Below are 20530 nucleotides of genomic sequence, written 5' to 3'. Positions count from 1 at the left end.
CTTTAGACCTTTCGAATAGGTCTGGCTTGGCTTTAGAGTGGTTTCGAAAATTTAATACTGGATAAAGCCATTCTGTGTTAAATGTTTGAAAATAGAGAAATATAGAACAGACTATCCTCTTTCATTCACTCTTTAAATCTAAATGGCACCGTGTAACCAAATAATTACATTATTCATTGCACATTCACTGCGAAACAAGACATTTTCCACATATTAATATGAAAAATTCACAGAACAAAAAATATATCAAGAAAATCAAACAAAACCGGATTTAATTACTTAAATGTCGAAATATTTCAACGTAAATGAACGCAGCTTTCGGAGAAGCAGGTTTTAATGCGTCCAAAGATAGGCAAAATAGCACAACGATAAAGCTCAGTGGGTGTGTTTCACTTCAAAATGGAAGTTTAGAAACAAAATTTCTTCATTTAGATGCTCTCTAAGAGGGCGTGGCCTATTTCTCAGATGAAAGGGCTTCTCATGCATAGATTTTATCAGCCGAAAAGTAGACAAAATAGCACAATGCTAAAGCTCAATGACAGACTTTTATTTCGAAATGGATTTTCGAATGAAAATCTCCCTGTTTGGATGCTGTCTAAGAGGCGTGGCCTATTTTTCAGATGAAAGGGCTTGTTGAGCCTAGATTTAATCCGCCGGAAAGTAGGCAAAATAGTGCAAGGCTAAATAGTGCAAGGTTTAGCTCAATGACAGACTTTTTCTTCGAAATGGATTTTCGAATGAAAATCTCCCAGTTTGGATGCTGTCTAAGAGGCGTGGCCTATTTTTCAGATGAAAGGGCTTGTTGAGCCTAGATTTAATCCGCCGGAAAGTAGGCAAAATAGTGCAAGGCTAAATAGTGCAAGGTTTAGCTCAATGACAGACTTTTACTTCGAAATGGATTTTCGAATGAAAATCTCCCAGTTTGGATGTTTCTTAAGAGTCGTGGCCTATTTTATAGGTGGGAAGGGCTGCTCAAGTACGAATTTAATGTGTTGATAGGCAGTTTGCATCGGGCGCAGTGGGAGAATTCCATTTCGAAATGAAGGTTTCGAATGAAAATCTCCCTGTTTGGATGCTGTCTAAGAGGCGTGGCCTATTTTTCAGAAGAAATGGCTTTTCGAACATAAATTTTATCCGCCGAAAAGTACGTAGCACTGGGATAAAGCTCAATGAGAGACTTTTATTTCGAAATGGAGATTTTGAATGAAAATTCCTTAGTTAAGATTCTCTCATAAGAGGTCGTGTGGCCTATTTTCCAGGAGAAACCGGTTCTCAAGCTTAAATTTTATCCACCGAAAAGTAGATAATATAGCACAACTTTAAAGCTCAGCCCAGATTTTATATGCTGATAGGAAATTTGCACCGGGGTAAAGCTCAAGTGGCAAATTTTTATATCGAAGTGGAGATTTCGAATGAAAATCTTCAATTTAAGATGCTCACTAAGAAGCGTGGCCTATTGTTAAGAGAGAAGGGTTTCTCGAATCTCGAGTTCAGATTTAGTGTTCCCAAAGATAGGCAAATTGCAATAAGCACAATCTGTACGGGAGAATTATTTTTCTAAATGAAGATTTCGAATCAAAACCTCTTTGATTGGATGACATCTAAGAGGCGTGGTCTATTTTTATGAAAGAAGGATTTCTCGAACCCAGAATTTATTCGCCCAAAGATAGGCAATTTGTAAAACTCTATGGAGACTTTTATTTCGAAACGGAGGTTTCGAATCGAAGTCTCTCTGTTTACATTCTAAAAGAGGCGTGGCCTATTCTTCAGAAAGAAACGTTGAAGCAATTTATCATTAACATTAAAAATAGAAAAAAATAGTAGTTAGATTTCTGTGGGGGCGTGGCCAAAATTATTTTCGAGCGTAGCTCAATAAATTCAGAGAAAAATTGTTAAAATGATATTTGATTATAAATTGTTCACCACATGTTCACCCCTTGGAAATTTTTGCCGCCACTTTTAGCTCTTCACTCCCAATTTTCCCGCTTTTTTTGTCAATATCCCCTAACACTGCAAAAAAAAAGAGTAAATCTCACCCTCTTCTAACATTTTATTGTGCTAGTGTGCGCTTTGCACATATTTTGTCGTTGCTAGGCTGTCATGTTATTTCTGGTGTGCCTGAATTTCCACAATTTTCTGCACAACTCCCCATTCTACCATCCCATGCCTGCAGGGGGTGGCAAAAAAAAAACCCCAGAAGAGAAACCTACATGCCTCAAAAGAGTCCACCCTCACAGTCAACCGTCCACAGACTATTGTGACTCTATATCTAGCGCTATTTTATAATGTCGTCAGTGAAAATTTTTTTGGTGTGAGAACATGGAAAAGGCGGTCGGTTCTATGCTTTCCCTCTTCCCCCCTTGGCTTCATGAGGGAAGACCAAAAAATTCAGGAAAAAAGAATTCCCATAGAAATGTCAGAAAAAGGGAGGTTTTTCATGCAAAAAAAAATGAGAAGCTACAAGATGAATAGCAACGCAACAACTTTGTTCACTTTCTCGCTCCATAGAAATCATCCTGGGTATTTTCATCTTGCCACTCTTAACATCCTCAAATGCCATGTGATGCTACTCTATTCACAGGAAAATCTTTTCCTCTACCACCAACTCCATTTACAGGCACTTTTCCTCAACTGTATGAACCATTCTTCCGTCAATTTATACTCCTTTCGCACTTCCTTGCTTCAAATAAAAAAAACTGAGCTAAAACCTATCCAATTGGATTGAATTGACTTAACATATACACACAGTAAAAACTTTTTGGCTGCTTTACCATGATTTTCATTGTAAATTTTACATTAAACATGTAATCGTGTGTACTGATACACATTTATGTAATTTGTACACATTCTGTCAGAAAACTGTGTAATTTGTACACATTTTATTTGAAAACTGTGTAATTTTACACGAAATATGTAAGAAAATGTACACAACTGTGTAATCATTCCCAGTTGTTTACATGGTTTATAATTACATAAAATTTAAATTACACATTTTCAGATTACACGTTTTGGTGAAATACATAATTTGTGTAACTTTACTCGTGGTAAAAAAGCAAACCAACGATTATCCTTGTAAATATTTTTTACTGTGCACATTTCCTCCCCCCCACAAACATTTTCCGGGAAAATTGCATGCACTTGTCTGTCAGGAAGGTCATGAGGGCGTAGGACAAAACACTGCAAAAAAGTGTAAAATGCCATTGACAATTTTTAACCCACATGAGACAATCAATTATTGTCATTTTACAATTACACTCCCCGCATGGAGTTCTTTTTCAGCACCCCCAAACCACCCCCCCCCTGGCATTTCCAGCTGGGGATATATTAACAATCCCTCTCGATATGTGCGTGTTTTTTTTCTGCCCCAAGCCGAGGGGGAATATCAATTAGAGTGATTTTTATTACCATGCCCTTTTTTTTACCATTTCAAATGCCATTAACTTCATATATTCAACTCAATCGATATTTTATTAATATTTTATTTTTCGATTTTTTTTCCGGCCTATGTTTTTATCTCATGTAAATTCATGAGATGCTTTCAACTGCAGGAATTTGCAAATGTAAGCCCTGCCGCCCCTCTTCACTTTGGGCATAAAAATTCAGTTGACAAAGAGGATAATACATGTCCAAATAATAGTGAAGGAAAATTGAAAAATTATTATTTATTCAAAACATAAAAACATTTTTATGCTTTGTCCTAATAAGTTTAGCTAATTGACTGATTGCTAGAATTTTAAAATACAAGTCATATTACCGAAAAATATAGAAAAAATTAGCTGAGACACACACCATGTATGGGACGAGTTTTAGGCTTCGCACACGCTCTACCTTCGAACACTTCATATTAGGTGAGACTTTTCCCATATTCCTCTAATGGCTCTCACTAACTTTTTCAAGAAATGTGTCACTTAATGAACTGTTGGAAGCCAGGTTGTGTGCGAAGCCTGAAAGCCTTCCCCTGTTGTTAAAAGTTTTGATAAGCTTTGCTAGCAATACTTGCACAAATCCATTTTAAGGGAAGAGTACCGGCGATCGGCAGTGTTCCTCGGATCGTCAGGTTAATACCGTTTCGTAGCTCCAAATAAAATAAATATTTAAAAATTATTAGCTATTTTTTACCATTTAACTCTCATAGGAATGCACTGTATTAACTGAGATTTAATTTATAAAATCAATTTTCAGTAAGACACCTTATTAAATTCGTGACGATCCGAGGTACAAAGTGCAGGTTTACAATTATGCATATTTCTTATTACTTTATTGTAAATATTTAAAAATGAAATGCACAGATATAGTTAAATGGATAATTAATAAACTAATTAGCAAAAACAAAAATACCAAAAAGTGTTTTGGGCCTTATATTTTCAATTAAATTTGGAGCATATTACTTAACATTCCGATCCGTGGTGCTCTTCCCTTATACTCAGTATTTTTCTCAGCTATTTTTCTTCTTTGAATTAAAAGAAAAACACCTCCTGGGCTAGACGAAATTGCAACATTTTCCTAAGTGTACAGTGAAAACAGAACTTTGCGGTGTGTGTCCATACTAAATTGATAAATTTCAAATGAGACTTATATTTTATATTCTACTGATCGAACTCTACAGAGAGAGCAATAATCTCTTGATTTTGAGATATAGTTAGAAAGGTCTTGGAAGTTCCGATAAAACTAAACCGATTCCAATCGGTTTTTTAACCGGTAATTCAATCATTCAAGTATATTTATTTTTATTTATTTTTTTCATTTATTTTAATTCATTTGACTTTTGAGACACAAATCTCTTGAAAGCATAGTCTGATAACGTAGGAAACAGAAGAGGAGTAACAATCGTCCACCGCCGTCTTAGCGTTGGTGACCAATCTCCAGAGCAAAACGGTGGAAAAGCTCCTTCGCGGGTTGTATATGCCAGGAGCAATTTATTCAGTGTACAAAGTACGCGTTACAATAGTTACGCATTCAGAGTTAAAAGGTAAAAAATAAAAAATAGAAAAAGCTTAAGACACCAAAAAGGCTCCAATAAGCCTCTACTTCTTCTCTCTGGGCAACTCGTTCGAGAGAGTCACTCCCAAGACAAAGAGTGAGCTGTGAAGAAAGCGACTCCCCGACCTGGGCACGACGAGACAAGAAGACCTGGTGGACGAGCCTGGCTCAATTCAATTCAATTATATTATTCCTAAGATATATTTTGGGCAATGTAATAATTGGATGAAGAACTGGCGTGATATGTATCGATAGAAGACTTTCCGGTGATGGCCAGTGGATTTGAAGTCACTTCACAAAGAACACTTTTTCAATCTTGCTCAGAGCTTTCGGTCCTGGATATGGACCTTCTTCAGTGGTCGACTAAACAATGTGTTTTGTACTTTATGAGAATCGTTATTTTGTGTGGGATTGAGAAGTACAGTAGACTCTCTCAAATTCGTGCATTTGGGACCGAAATGTCACCCGAATTAGAGAGAAACGACTTTTTGTTCATATGCATATCCTGCATACTCATACTAAGTTTACATACTCATAATTATGGTAAATTTAGTGAAAACTCCTTATTATGTAACATCACATCATAACTAAGACAAATTTGAGCATTTTTGCTTCATTTGATAATCATAATCAAACTTGAAAAATTACAACAAACTTTTTTCAAATGTAACTGCTGACCGAATTAAAAAGTAACCCGATCTTAAAAGAGCCGAATTAGCGAGATTTTCAACTTTTTTTTTAGGAATTTTCTTTTAGGTACGGATTTGATGTGATGTGCAATGTTTTGAGCAATGTTTTGGGTAACGTTTTGAAAATTTAACCGATTTATAAATCGGTTCAAGTCGGTTGTTAACCAGTAATGCACTGGTTATGATCTGGTAAGTAATTTTTGTCCGAAAATTAATTTTATTACTCATAAAAGCACTGTAAGGAAAAATGCGCTACTTGCAGATGACTCAAGCTTCGAACAACTCATTTTTTCATGTTTTTAATGGATTTCTCCCACAGCTCTTTTCTGGACATTTGAGGCATTCATTGGACCGGTTATTAAATTTAATACTATAATGGGCCAAATGTGTATTTACATGTATTTTTTGACATTTTCTATTAAAATAATTTATTTTTTATTTACTCTAGACACAAACCTAGTTAAAACGGATCAAGTTTTGACACTTAAAATATCTCTACAAACTTTAACATGCTTAGTAAATTACAATTAAAATTTTTTCGTTGCTATTTTAAAGAACTTCCGACATATTCGACAATTGCTCACCCAGTTGACGTGCAGAAAAGGAAACTGGGGCAGTAATAAGCATGGGTTAGTTGTAAAAACTGATCTTTTTATCTACACAACATTGAAAAATATATTTGTGAATCCCTGCTGGTGACTTACGAAATACTTGTAAATCGTATAACTCACAAACAAGTTCGTAAGAGTTTGTACTTTTTCACAAATATTGTTCGTAATATTATCCTTTGACAAACATTTTTTGTTACTTTACAAACATTTATTCGTTCATTTTTGTTTGTCTGGCAAAACTTTACGAAACTGAAAAAAAAAAACTTAAAACGCAACTTTTTTCAGAAAACTGTGCTCGCTGGGTTGTGAACTCTTGGTACTTAAATTAGTCTGTGAATTTGCCGCCAACGAAGTTTTGCCTATCCTACGGCGTTTTTGTAACTTATTCAAAAGAATCCAGTGGGTATGCAAATTTTCTGTATGTCTAAAACCATTTCGCGCACTTAGGGGAAACTGGGGCACCACCAAACACGAGGTGGTACAAAACATTTATTTTTATTTCTAAACTATTTGGATTATCTCGACCATTTCTTCAGTGGACAGGCATTTCTATAATGTCTATAAATTTCTATAAGTTTTGTCTTCTGAAGTCGAATATCCGATTAAAAAATCGCAGTGTTTGGTTCTAGGTTCTAGGTACCAGTGGTTCCATCTAGTTTTAGGGTCTCTAACAAGATGATGTAATTTTTGTTAACACAGTGATTTGTGTAGGGGAATGTGCCCATGCTTCACACGGTCCCAAGCTTCATAATGACTAAATTTTTCCTATATTTCTCAATGAATGTGATTCTGCGATATATTTTAATAACAGGACACTATCTCCTAGTTTTTAAGTTGTGGGTGCGATGAGTCACATTTATTGAAAAATGTAGGAAAAATTTAGTCATTATGAAGCTTAGGGCCGTGTCAAGCTTGGGTACTTTCCCCTATTTCTTAACGAAGCCCATGTGAAACTGAACGAAAGAACGATTATAAATTATCTATTATAAATAGTAAGCGATTTCAGTGCACAATGCAATTGGCTAAAGGTCGTGTAGCAAGTCAAGCAGAGCATGTGGCCTCTATAGCTCAGTTGGTAGAGCACTCGTCTACTTAACGAGAGGTCTCCAGTTCGATTCTGGGTGGAGGCAGGAATTTTTCCTATCTCCACTGAGAAAAAACTGGTTGATTTGAGTGTCTTTTGCTCTGATTGACGATTTCTCTGTACATAAATACAATTAACATTGAACTAAAGTTCGTAAAAATTCTCACGATTATAAATTACTTATCTAAGACACCTCCCAAGTTTGCGCTTTATCCAAGACAAAAGTAGTGACAAAATGTTAGCACCATATTTGAAAATTAAAGTGCAATCTTTGAATAATCATTACCCCAAACAACAATGGAAACCACTGTAATTATGTCAATAAACACCCCAACTAAGCAAGTTCACAAAGTTCGAAATAAACATCCCCTAACAAGATGATGAACCTTGCATTAATTCTATTTAATTGCCGATTCTTCCCTTCAATTTCCCTCTCCACAATTGATTCCCAGACACCCCTCAAATGAAATCCCTTCATCCACGTAAAATAGTTAAATTACACATTCACAGATGCCAGAGAGATCTGGGAAGTCTCTCTATAAGGGGGAGACAAAGAGAAAGCTATGTTAGCAGCCCGAGGGAGTACATCCAAGAGGCAAGATGAAAATCCCCCAAACGAGTCTCAAGGAAGAGGTTTTGGAAGTAGGAAACACGAAAAGTATAGTTGAATATAATCCCTCAACTATTCAGACCTCATGTTTAGGGAAGAAATTCAGCTGGGGGCAGAGGGGGGCTGGCTCTTTATACGGTGAGTTAGCTTTCATCCCCCTAAACTCGGTAGACACCTTCGAGAAATGTTACGTGTAGACACGTTTTATATACACCCCAGTCCTTCCCTTTTTGCTCTCTCTCTCTCTCTCTCTCTCTCTCTCTCTCTCTCTCTCTCCATAATGGCCATGTAGAAAACGACAACTTATACAACCTCATCAAATAACCTCCAACTCCCCCATCTATACCAGACCCCATTCAGTGGCAGGTGAATAAGTGAATTAATCTGTGCCATGAAGATCATCACCAACTTTGTGACGTGGCGGCGTCGGCGCTGCCTGAATTAAATTACACGCCGAGGGTGTACATGAGGAAATTACGGGTTCAATCCCTACAATTAGGAGAGTGAGTCAATGAATGAGTAAAATGGGGAGAACCCAAATCAAGAGCTTCAATATGTGGGTGCTCTCTACCATGGTTATATCCTCCTCATCCTCTATCCCCCCTCAATCTGGTATCTACACCATTTTCACATACATATACTTTTGTGTGAAAGATACACACGGCATAAAACCTTACTACCTGGTCCCACCCCCTACAAATCCCACAGTAGATGAGTCTATAGGAATCTCTTGGTATCACGTATAATTTTCACCTTGTGGGAAATGGCAGTGATGCGAAAGTGTCCCAAAAGTGAGATGAATTTCAGGTGAATTTCACATTATTTTCATCACGTTGTGAAGAGAAATTTTCCTAATTATTTCATCTTTTGTTATGTACAGGGCTCAAATTTTATGACATCTTTTGGAAGATGTAGCATGAAACATTTAATTGCATGTTTTGTATATGGAAGACATCTAATATGTACTACAAAATCTGTCACATTCATATTTTGACAATTTTAACCACAAAGTCGGATGTTCAGGGGGTGTGCTGAGTCCAAGAAAATTTAAATAAAAATTAAATTGACATGGAAATTAATTTTGGTTGATGTTTATTAAATACAGGGGCCCATCAAGCCCAATAAAAAGTGAAGCTATTTTTCACTATTCCCTGTAAAAATTTTGCAAATATTGTACCGCGACTAAAATAAATTTGCTCGTAGTTCTTGTATTATTTCGGTGAACATTATGAAATAAGTATTTTTAGATAGCTTTTAATGCACAATTTCGAAATATATCAGACTGATAAGTCAATTCTCTTTAGGAAAAAACTTGCCAACTGGCTTCAGTGCCTCTATGCAAAAAACGTATGGAAAAATGAAATGTCGAGTGGCCCCTACCCTTGATTTGGAGTACCGGACACTACGAAATTCCGGACAACACTAAATTCCGGACAATCAATTTACAATTTCGGACTTTATGGACGAGACTTTATGGACCCTTATGGACGTCTCCATAAAGTGGGAGACGATCGACACGCTTGGGCTGCTAAACTGAGTGTCATGGGCTCGCGAGTCCAATAGGGATAATTTGATTTTGAGACTGTCCGGAACTGGGCTAAACCTCTAGTCTGAAGACCGCATGACAGAGTAAAATTTTACTACAATAATAGTGCAAAATCGACCATTTTAGGTGTTTAATTTAAAAATGTTTAAAATATGCACAATAATTTGGTAATTTATGGTCACGTGATTGAAAATTAACACTATTATAGTTGAAAAATTTTCAACAACGTTGTTTAATTTAAAAATGTGTAAAATTTTAACACTATAATACAGCGGAACCGGATAAATTAATTATTTAATTGCGATCTGTGTAAAATTTACCACTATTATAGTCATAAAAAGTTTCAACATTTTTTTGTGATTCAAAACTGTTGAAAAATTATAAAAATTACCACTATTATAGTATGATTATAGTTTTTCATACATATTATTATAGTGTCAAAAATTAACACTATTATAGTTTAATCATAATTTTTCTCACTATTGTAGTGTGAAGCCCTGTGTATTTCCACCAAAGTTGTTGAATTTTTAAACAAGAGTTATGTAAAACTTGTTGAATTTCTATTTAAGGCATATACTTCAGTCGAGATGCTTTTCATTGGGCAAAAGTCATATAGAACATCAAATATTTATATGCATAATAAGTATATCGTGAAGATCCGAGCATCAGATGTAATTATCTCGAATTAGGGAGGATCCCGACTACAGGAAAAACATTGCAACATTTCTAAAAAAGCAAAAAAGATAAAACTGAAATAAAGGAAATGAAACGTAAGTTCAATAATTTTTGAATTTACACACAAAAATTCAACAATTTTTAAATTCAACAACTCCAAATTCGACAACTTGAAATTCAACAACTTTAAATTAAACAATTTTAAATTTAACATTATAATAGTGGTGTGAAAGATTACACACTATAATAGTGTTAATTTTTTTACTGTGTAACATTAATAGGTCAATCATTTCATGAATAATACGAACCAGTAACAAGTTCATAGAAATTGACGAAATTTACTATTAAACATTCAAAAATTGACCCACCGGTCGAGTCCAGGAACCCGGTCGAGTAAGGGTACTTTACCTTACAAGATAATTATCATTTCGCTACTTGTTCGTGCGGGAATAGAACCACGAACTGGGGCAACTGTATTAACAAGCGGACATTGCCTCTATGCGGTCAAAACAACTGAGGTGGTTCGGGCATGTGTACCGAATGTCAACGACAGGATATCCAAAAAATAACTTAATACGAAAGCGGAGGGAGCACATTTGAAAGGACGTTGTTGCAAGGGATGGAAAGAAGTAGTGCACGAGGTCCTTAAACGGATGGGAGTATGGTGGCGCTGGAGAATGACGAGGGTTGGTGCAAGAGGCCCTGTCTCTTACAAAATGTAGCGCTACCTAAGTATGGAGTTCGCCTAAAGGAGAAAAGACTAAGGGCTTTGATAGACCTGAGGATTAGCCGAGAGACGGCTTACTGTAATTATATTAGAAATAATGGTCAAACTACATTTCCATCATTTTCCACTAAGTCGTCTCTGGGCTTAAGTCGTTAGTGAGTCTAGGGCATAAGAGCGATGAGGTTCGTCGGACACGATGAACAACAAAGCTGGTTAGTCATCTGCAAACTAGGTCGAGTTTAGGAACATTGCGAAAAGCAATAGCTCGGTACCGGTATCATGGATCTCCAGGAGGCGAGGTTGATGAAAACCTAATGGTATCCAATCAATGAGCGGTTTATTCTAACTAGCCTGATTTAGAATGGGTTGTTTTTTTCCTGACTCAGCTCTTTTCCTGCCTTCATTGTGCCTCAATGTCTCTTGCAGTGATATGGGTTGCTCGCATGAATTTTAGCCTTAAGTGTAAATGGTTTATTTTGTTCCCTTTTTTCCGCATTTCGACCAAGACATTTTAGATGGTATTTTTGGGAAGCTTTTAAGAGAGAAATTTTAAGGGAATTTCTGATACTCCAAATTTTAATTATTGGATTGAACTAAAAGAGCTACGCCTTAAACAAGAGACGGTTTAATTAAAAATTTGTAGAACTCTAGTTTGATCAATATTTGTTTACAATTCAGCTAAATCATCTCTTGGTTAATCGAGAAGCTTATATAAGTCGTAAGGTTCTAAAACGATTCAGGCTGATCCTCAAGATTATTTAGCCTGTAAAATATGACGGTAAAGATTTATTCCAAACTGTCATACACTGAAGGCTTAGGATCATTGATTTGTATAAATTTCCTTGATTTAGTCCCTTACTGTAAAATATTACACGCTAAATATTCTTCAAGATCGGCCTGAGATGCCTGAGAGAAAGGCCCTAACGCATCCGTAATGCATCCATCACCGTTTTACGTTGACCCCAAACACTTTATCAAAACTATGGATAAGATCATTCATCAATTGTACATACTTCGGTTACTTCAATACAGTGAACTGTGTCAAATATCCCCATTCTTCCCTCTTTAACTCTTGACCCTGATTAAGGAGTGGCTCTAGATAGAGTGTAAAAATTCTGATCAATAATTAATTGGCATTTGGAATAAACCTCCTCAATTATAATTCATGAAATTCCTCTAGCAACACACCCTCAAATTGTATAAGCTCTATTCAAAATTGAAAGCACATTAATGAGCCACCAGTGAGCTATTTCACCCCTCGATTATTAAAATGATTTCCCGTTGTGTACATTAAACCATCTCAATCGATATGGTAAAGTCAGCATTTTGTGAATAATTAAATTAGTCTCTCTAGCACGAACAATTATTAACTCGTAACACTATTTAATTTCATATCGCCGCATTTTGAACACGATATTCTAACCATTTCACCCCATTCAATTTTACCTTTTCAGAGGCCTTTACCCAACCTACATCCCACCCCCATCCTCCCCAAAAACCCCATGCCAATGTACACACACCCCAAAACAGTGAATATATGGAATAACATGAAGTCCCTCACCAACCCCTGCGGTAAACCCTGGGGTCGTGGACGTATAGAGTATAATTATTGTAACCGTGGTGCGGTGGATACAATATTGAGTGTGTGGTGTGTGAATTGTTGTGTCGAAGCTCATAATTCAAATCGAACACACATTTTCCTAGCCAAACCCCCACCCTCTACCCCCCCTCATTTTCGCACCCATTTTCATTCAATAGTTTGCCTACTTTCGAAAAACCCTACCCTACCCCTTTGTGAGAACAATACATCAACCTGATCAACCCCTTAGTTGCCACCACATGTCAATGGGTGAGGCTTTTTACTCACCATCCTATACCCTTTCTCTTCTTAATACCTTTTGGTAATACATAACAACTAAATAAAGGATGACCAAGTGAAAAGTACTTCGTATTAAGCTTGAACTTGGTAGCTTGATTTGAATTCCAAGATAATAAAGCTGACACAACATTCCATGAAGGAACTAGGCCTTCCCGCAAGGGGATTTCTAGACATGCATTATTATTTTTTATTTTACGGGATGAGGTTGTCAGGCCCATGCCCGTGGAATCAAGTGCAGAGAAGCTCACGGGATGCAATCCGAACACCTTTAACGCCAGAAAAATTCCTGGTGACTTAAAGGATTCGAACCCGGGACACTTGCATCATAGACCGAGTGCACTACCACTTGACCCATCGAGTGCAGTACGTTTTAAACTGATTCAAGAATGAGATACACGAAGCGAAAAAGGCCTATCTTAAGCATTTTCCTATTAAAATAGCCCACTCTTGCTTTGAGTGACTCAAATCGTTCTAAACAAAAACAATTAAACTTCGGATAAACAAATATTTATCGGTTAACAAACGGTCAAATAAACTCTTACTTTTCCCAAACTAAAGTGAAAAATACGATTTCCAGAGCTTTTGGTACCTCGATCTTGAAGAATTATTAGCAAGGATAAGGGAATGATCCGACCTACGATCACTATGTTTTGTGCGGAATTCCGCATTGTCCGGAATTACAAATTTTATTATTATTAATCGTATCGAGACACCTTATTTGGTATTACAATGTAATCTTTACAATGTGCCTCGTGTTGGAAGAATCTGCTGATCATAGATCGCCCAGGAGGGGAATTCTGCAATCGTATGACAATATCACAAGACAAATTTTCCTAGTAAATTCGAAAGTAAGATCGTATTCAGACTAGAGGTTTAGCCCAGTTCCCGAGGGTCTCAAAACCTTAAACAGCAACCGATTTTATTGATTTATCAAAATGTAATAGGCCATTTGCCCTTAATAATCCAATCCTAAGTCAAAATTTTCCAAAAAATCTTGACTGATAAGATATTAGAGAAGTTAAGCCATATGGCTAAGCCTTATGTCTGAAGCCCGTATAAGATAACATTAAATTCCATTTAAGGTAAAGTGCCTTTAAGTCGACCTGTTCCTCAGTTTAACCGGTAGAGTTATTTATAAAATTTATTTATATTTGCTACAATACTTAGTGGATGATCTAACTTTAATTAGGTCAATTATTTCATAAATTATACAAATCAGTAACAAATTTATAGAAACTGGATATAAAACATTGAAAAATTGGTCGACTTTAGGGCACTTTACCTTATCATCGAAAAGGCATTGTAATTGTAAGTAGTTCTAGAAAGTTTTTTGGTAATTGACTTGAGACGGATTTATGATTGATTCTTCCGAATGTACCCCCTAAAAATATTCAAATTGTCATATGACATTGTCATACCGATACAGAATCCCCTTATAGGAACGCTATTGCCGTAATGAATGCTTCTTCCATGCTCCTGATGTTTTTTGGACAAAGACGATTCATTTCATTACGTTTTATCACTAAAATATCTTTTTCAGATATTCAGTTACTTGCACCGGGCGGGACTCGAATTTACATCTGTGCGAGTTCAGCCAGAGATCTCACCGCCCACGTGCCAACAGTTTTGACCTATTGCACCACTGAGATCGCCTGTACTGCCCCTATCCTAGTATCATCTACCTCTATTACGTAGCCAAGCTAGATGCAATTTTGGCAATTAGGCAATTTATGATTGCTTGTAAATCCATGAACGTTTTTTTCCGATTCAGATTGGATACAAACAGCCAAGCCTATCCCATAAAATTGATCAAAAATTAAAAAAAAGTCTTTGGCACCGTTATCAAGATACCGTAGATGTGGGTGACTTTAGTTTCCATCGGGGCTGTCTTTGCCCTTGATGTTCTAAAACTTAAAGTTTGTCTTTAGTTTTCTCCGATACGATCTACCATGTCCGAACGGTGAAGACCATGCTCGATCAAAAATACAATTCTATTGAGAATTTGAAGGGATGGAACAAGTTAAAATTTTGTAAACAATGGAGGGTCAATCAGAAATCCTAATGGTTCCGTTCAGTAATAACCTTTCGGAGAGACCAAACCACTCCAAAGGGAAAGTCTACTGCTACTGAAAGCCCAATGCACATTTTCACGTACTCATCGCTTTAGCGCTGATTGTTCTGTCATTTCGAATTTCAGTGTTTTTGACGCTTCAATTGTCAACAATTATTTTATTAAAATAAATGTTCTTTTCATGAACATGCTCACTTTTATGTAGCTCGTTGGCTGAAACCGTTTAAACGTTAGAACTTTCAACGGGTTTTTAAGTAAGTTCTCTCTGATTTACCTTCGAATTGGTACAGAAAAAACCTCAAACGGAGATAGCCCTGAAATTGAGAAGGTTACTGAACGAGAAGAATGCGGGATTTAGACCTAAAGCATAGGTCTGTTGTATAAAGAGAGCCGACGGTGGTGTAACAGAGCTAGGTTTTTCAGGACAATCTGTCCTTCATGTGAGCGTCGGAATTTGTTGATCAAATCTTATGAATCAAACACACAATTTCACCAGAGCTTTCGACACTTATCGTGTCTTCCTCAGTGCAATCGTGTCTTCTTATACATCAGTTTTGAATTTGGTTAGGAGCTAATTTTCGTCTTTCTTTTCTACACAGCAAACGGACTGGTACTAAAACCTAGCTAAAGCTTAGGCCGGCTGCAAACATGAGACTAATGCCAGGTCATCGTTTTGTTGTCTCAATTTTTCGCTCAAACATCTTTTAAAAACTTCCTCAACAACGTATCAATTCTTTTTTGATGACCACGATAACTGGTTATTGTGCTTCACTATGTTACTGCAAGAGTGTGTCATTATCGATAAACCACTAAACGTCCGAAAAATGGCAACTCTTCAAAAAGCTTTCGGCTCGGTCTCCATGTCTAATTCCTTATTGATTCGACTACTGATGAAGGCTTGGAGACCGAGCCGAAAGCTTTGGGAACAGTTGCCGTTTTTCTAAGAGTGACTCCACTTTCCGACGAATTGCGGTTCTCTTCTACTGAATTTCCCTAACGTTGGAGTTCTAACAATTACTAAACATCCGTTTCAACAAAGACTGAGCTAAATTTCCGATTTTGTCGGTTTAGCTACAGCCTGATCTTGTCAGGCTATGACTTAAGTTCTAAATCTCAGCCATAATTCTCTAGTCTGAAGCCCGGAAAAAAAACTTAAGTGAGAATTGGATTATTAAGGGCAAATGGTCTATTAGATTCTGCAATCAAAATCATTTTCAACGGCTTAAGCGTAGGCAATTGGCAGCCTACGCTTATCGATCCTCCGTCACTTCAGGAAGATGTTCGGGTTCGATTTCAAGGCGTTCCAAGGTAAGATTCTGAAATTGATTCAGCCGCCTTGTCCTAGATCTGCCTCGAGGCCGACCTAGGAATTCTTTTCCTTAGATTCTTGTAAAACAAATAAAATTGGATGTTATATCAGATTTGAAAACCCTCAGGAATTAGGCTAATACTGGCTTAAGACCTAAGGTTTAGCCATATGGCTTAACTTATCTAATTTCTTCTTAATCAAGGTTTTTTGGAAAATTTATCACTTAAGATTGGTCAACATGACCAAGTGATCCATTAAATTTTGGATATCCATAAAATTGATTGCTATTTTGAATTTCGAGACCATCGGGAACTGGGCTAAACCTTAGGTCTGAAGCCGGCCCAAATCTCTAGCATTAAGAACCCTTTAAGTCGCTATCTGTAACCGTTCCGAAAACTTTCCGAATTTCAAAATTCTAACCAAATATTATTCCTTGCCAATGGAGTGAGTGGTAAAGTGTAGAACTATGTATACTATTCAATTACTGTCTCTGTGAAATTCGAGCAATAATATACCCTCCCACCTAAATGACCCCTTCTCTAACCTATTCATATCAAATATACTTTATTACAGTATACCACACGTCCTTCATATCCAGAAAGCAAGTGATAGAGCTCATTCTGACAACTAAAACACACCCATTTACGACATGTTTGTGTATTTAGTGCTATGTCTCACCCTTAAACCTGACACCCACTCTAACTTACCCGTATGGCACTCTCTCTCTCTCTGTACACCTCAGACAAATATATATTCCAACTCTATAAACCCCAAACCCTTACTCCTGAAGCACTACAAAAACTACCCCCTCAACCCCATATCCCAAAACCCCAACCCAACCACCCACATAACAATTCTATTCACTCAGTCACCCACTTTATATGTCGACTAATTCGTTGATATACATCATGGCATTTAATATGCAGCAGCAACATCTACACCGTAATTTTCCAAGTTCCACACCAAACCCTGTACTAATATATTAGCAACACGACAAAGAATGACTAGAAGGTGTACCCAGAGAGTTGAGTGAAAATGGGTGGGAAAATGATGAAAATCCACTCTCCCTCAGCCCCACCGTCTCTTTTATTATGAAAATATAATAATAGTGATGGGGTTAGTGCACCCCTGTAGTTTGGATTTCCCAAACCGTTCTCTCTCTCTCTGTCTTACTTTGTATAATATGCCATCACATATTGTACACCAACGTATCCCCCGAAAAGTACATGTGAAGCACCCACTTTGCCCCCAAAATAACAAAAGCACAAACTATTATTGTGTGAATTTGTGTGGTTGAAATGAGAAGTAGAACAAGAACTAATTCAAACAGTTGCCGGAAACACTTTTAGGAGAGAAGGTAGATTACTGAAAACGATGTTCACACACACACATACACAGCAACATCTTTTGAAATTTGTCGACAAGAGATTTTATGTTAATTTACTGTTTTATTCTTTAGTTCTTTCTTCACTTTCTTACCCAACAAAAGTAATATACTGAAGAGGGTGCGAGTATAATTAAGTGATTTCATTGTTCGCCCCATTCTATATGACAATTTCTACGTGGGAATTTCAAGTGGAGGGGATAATTGTAGGTTAAAAACAATTGGAGGAGTTCACTTTTATTTTGAGTGACTGTAAACACAGGTTAGGCATAGCAAATTACGTATTCTGATACACCTGATATGCATGATTTATGTAGACACATTCAGTATTAATTTGAAATTAATTTACATTCCAAAAATAACCTCAAACTTCAGAAGAAAATTGGTTGCGGTACTAAGCCCAGGGCTTTGAGAAATGCAATTGACATGCAATATATCTTCTTTCTTGGACGAACGCCCTCTAGCGGGGTAGGGGTAACTATGGTATTACCGAACACTGCGATTTTTTAATTAGATATTAGACTTCAGAGGACGAGAAATAACTGAAGTCAAGGATACTCTAGGGGTACTTGTGGTCGAAATGGGGGGTAATGCTACACACTAGTCCCCGGCGAGTGGCCTTCAAAGTTGAAGCCAATTTCTTACTTTTACATACAAATGCGTATGGGAATTTTTCTGCACTCGTGAGCGTTATGCTAAATATTTAAAAAGTGAGAAGTTTTTCCGTATTATAAGATACCCTTCCGTATCGAGGGATAAATATACTAAATTTTTGTTTAAATAAATTTTTTCCTTGGAGAACTGTGAGTTGAGTCCGAGATCAATTTAGGAATTGGCTTCAAATAGTTCCATATAAAAAGGCCAACTTGCCAGGCGCTTGGCTACACACATCCTCTTCCCCTAAATTCCTATGTTCATCTCTAAGCGGGCTAGATACCTGGTAGGCCCCGGTATACTTAGGTGAGTAATAGAAGACTGGGTAACCAACCATAGTGGGAAGTCACGAACCTGAGGCTAACGAACAAGGGATCTGGCTCTTCTAGAGACAATTGGGCGAGAGGCTAATAACTCTTCCCCGTAAAAGCAAGTTTGTTGTGAAAACTCGCAAGGAGCCACAGCGATCTATGCTATGTTTCTGGAGCGAGCTGACGGAGAATCGCCAGGACTGGAGGAGGTTAATACAAGAGACCCGGACCTTTAAGGGACGTTGCAGCCACCTAAGTAAGTAAGTAACTCTTAGCGACTTCATACGACTTCTTACTTACTTAAATGGCCACTAACGTCCTTTTAAGAGACAAGGCCTCCTGCATAACTCCTCGCCATTCTTGGTTTTTATGGGGAGAGGTTGTTACCTCCTCGCCCAACTCCTTCTAGGAGGACTAGAGCACTCATGAATTTAGCGTTAAGCTCCAAATAGACTCAGACTGATCCTTGAGAATATTTATTTATTTTATTTTTTATTTAATAATAACCATGCTTTTGAGCTAGTGCTCTTGAAAGCAGAAGAAAAAGGTAAAGAATACATTTATTAAGATAGCCCGTAAAATTTGGCAGTAAAGATATATCCCAAACTGTCATATATTGAGGTTTTAGGATCATTGATTAGAGGTCCTTTGTATAAATTTTCTTTACCCAATTCTTTACTGTCAAATTTTACACGCTAGATATTCTAGAGGATCAGTCTGAGTCTATTTGGGGCTTTCCCCAGGGACTATCGCGAGGAGGCACCATGAATACTTGGCAGGTTACCAGACAGTTCCAGCACTGAAGAACCAATGCCTACCCTATTGGCCCTTACCCTGTGCCCCTGAAGTCATACGACTTCCCGGAACGAAATTATTATTTGTACATCACAGCCTTGTTTGTCTCACTATTGATTTGTTAGTTGCTCTAAATTAAGAGAAAGTGTGGCGTTCTATCTTGGAACATCCTTCAAATAGGGATCAATTCGACTTGTCAGAATATAAGTCGAATAAGTCAAGTTTTTGCAAAATCGGTTTTTCGCTTTTCGGGTACTCATTGACACACTCTACAATCCCTGTGAATGTCATACCGTAAAGTCAATTATTCCCAAAGTTATAGGGGTTTCAAATCCTAAAAATCTTACACTCAGCATATAAAATCTCAGCTTTAAATCGCTTTCCTGTAAAGTTGGCCATTCGCTACTTATTCGTTTTATAGTCTGAGCTGTCAAATTGTGAAAGAAATTTATATTACGAGAAGATGTTTAAATCCTCATTATAAGGCACAGTTTCTTAGAAAAGTAGGGGGAAAAACCCTATGACAAGGGTGTCCCAATTTAAAAATGCCCCACTGCTCCGTAATGTCTTGGACATATTTTGAAGGGATAGCTAATTGAAACGCATATATCTATCTCAGTTTATTGTAGCTTCAATTAACATAGGAAAATAAAAAGCGGTTTACCTATCCATCAGGTGTACCCTCATTTTTGTAAGGACACTATAATAAAGTGTCTAGTCTATGCTAAGTGAATTAATTTTCAATTTGAAAAATTATTTAAAATTAATGACAAAATCGTTGAAAAAGAACGTTAAATGACACCATACAATCAACTGTGACCTTTAAGCTATGTAATCAATTTCGTATTTCTTTAACCTGGAAAATGGTGCTGTGTCTTGGCTAAACTGCATTTGGAGATTTAGATTAGAAGAGTTAGAAAAATATAACATGTTTTTAAAGGATATTTAGGATTGTAAAAGCTACTAAATATTATTCTGACTTGTATTGAACCTTTTTGATAGTGATCAGGAAATGGTGTTGAGTCTTAGCTAATCTGGGAAAAATTCAGTGAAGGTTTTTTTTACCATTCGGAAAGCAAGAATTATGGCACACGGCATTCTAAGACAGATAACTGCTTTTCTAGAATATATTACCAAGAGTTTGTAAAGTTTGTAAATCGTTACTAATTCGAGTTCCTTTATAATTTGCATTCATTTGAAGTAAA

At 36.9% G+C, this 20530-nt stretch overlaps 1 protein-coding gene and 1 non-coding gene across 8 annotated transcripts in view; one reads left to right on the top strand and one right to left on the bottom strand.

The window, feature by feature from the left end:
• The window catches only part of LOC129810186 (protein groucho), a 338180-nt gene that overhangs the window by 116994 nt on the left and 200656 nt on the right, over positions 1–20530 (bottom strand). The gene's annotated exons all lie outside the window — the stretch shown is intronic.
• On the top strand, positions 7338–7410 carry Trnas-acu (transfer RNA serine (anticodon ACU)). The gene has a single exon. It is a non-coding gene; the product is annotated as a tRNA-Ser (tRNA).

This window comes from Phlebotomus papatasi, chromosome 1, assembly GCF_024763615.1.
Source record: "Phlebotomus papatasi isolate M1 chromosome 1, Ppap_2.1, whole genome shotgun sequence".
Lineage (NCBI taxonomy): Eukaryota > Metazoa > Arthropoda > Insecta > Diptera > Psychodidae > Phlebotomus > Phlebotomus papatasi.
Note: the sequence above shows the minus strand (reverse complement) of the source record. Positions and strands in the feature narration are given on the sequence as shown.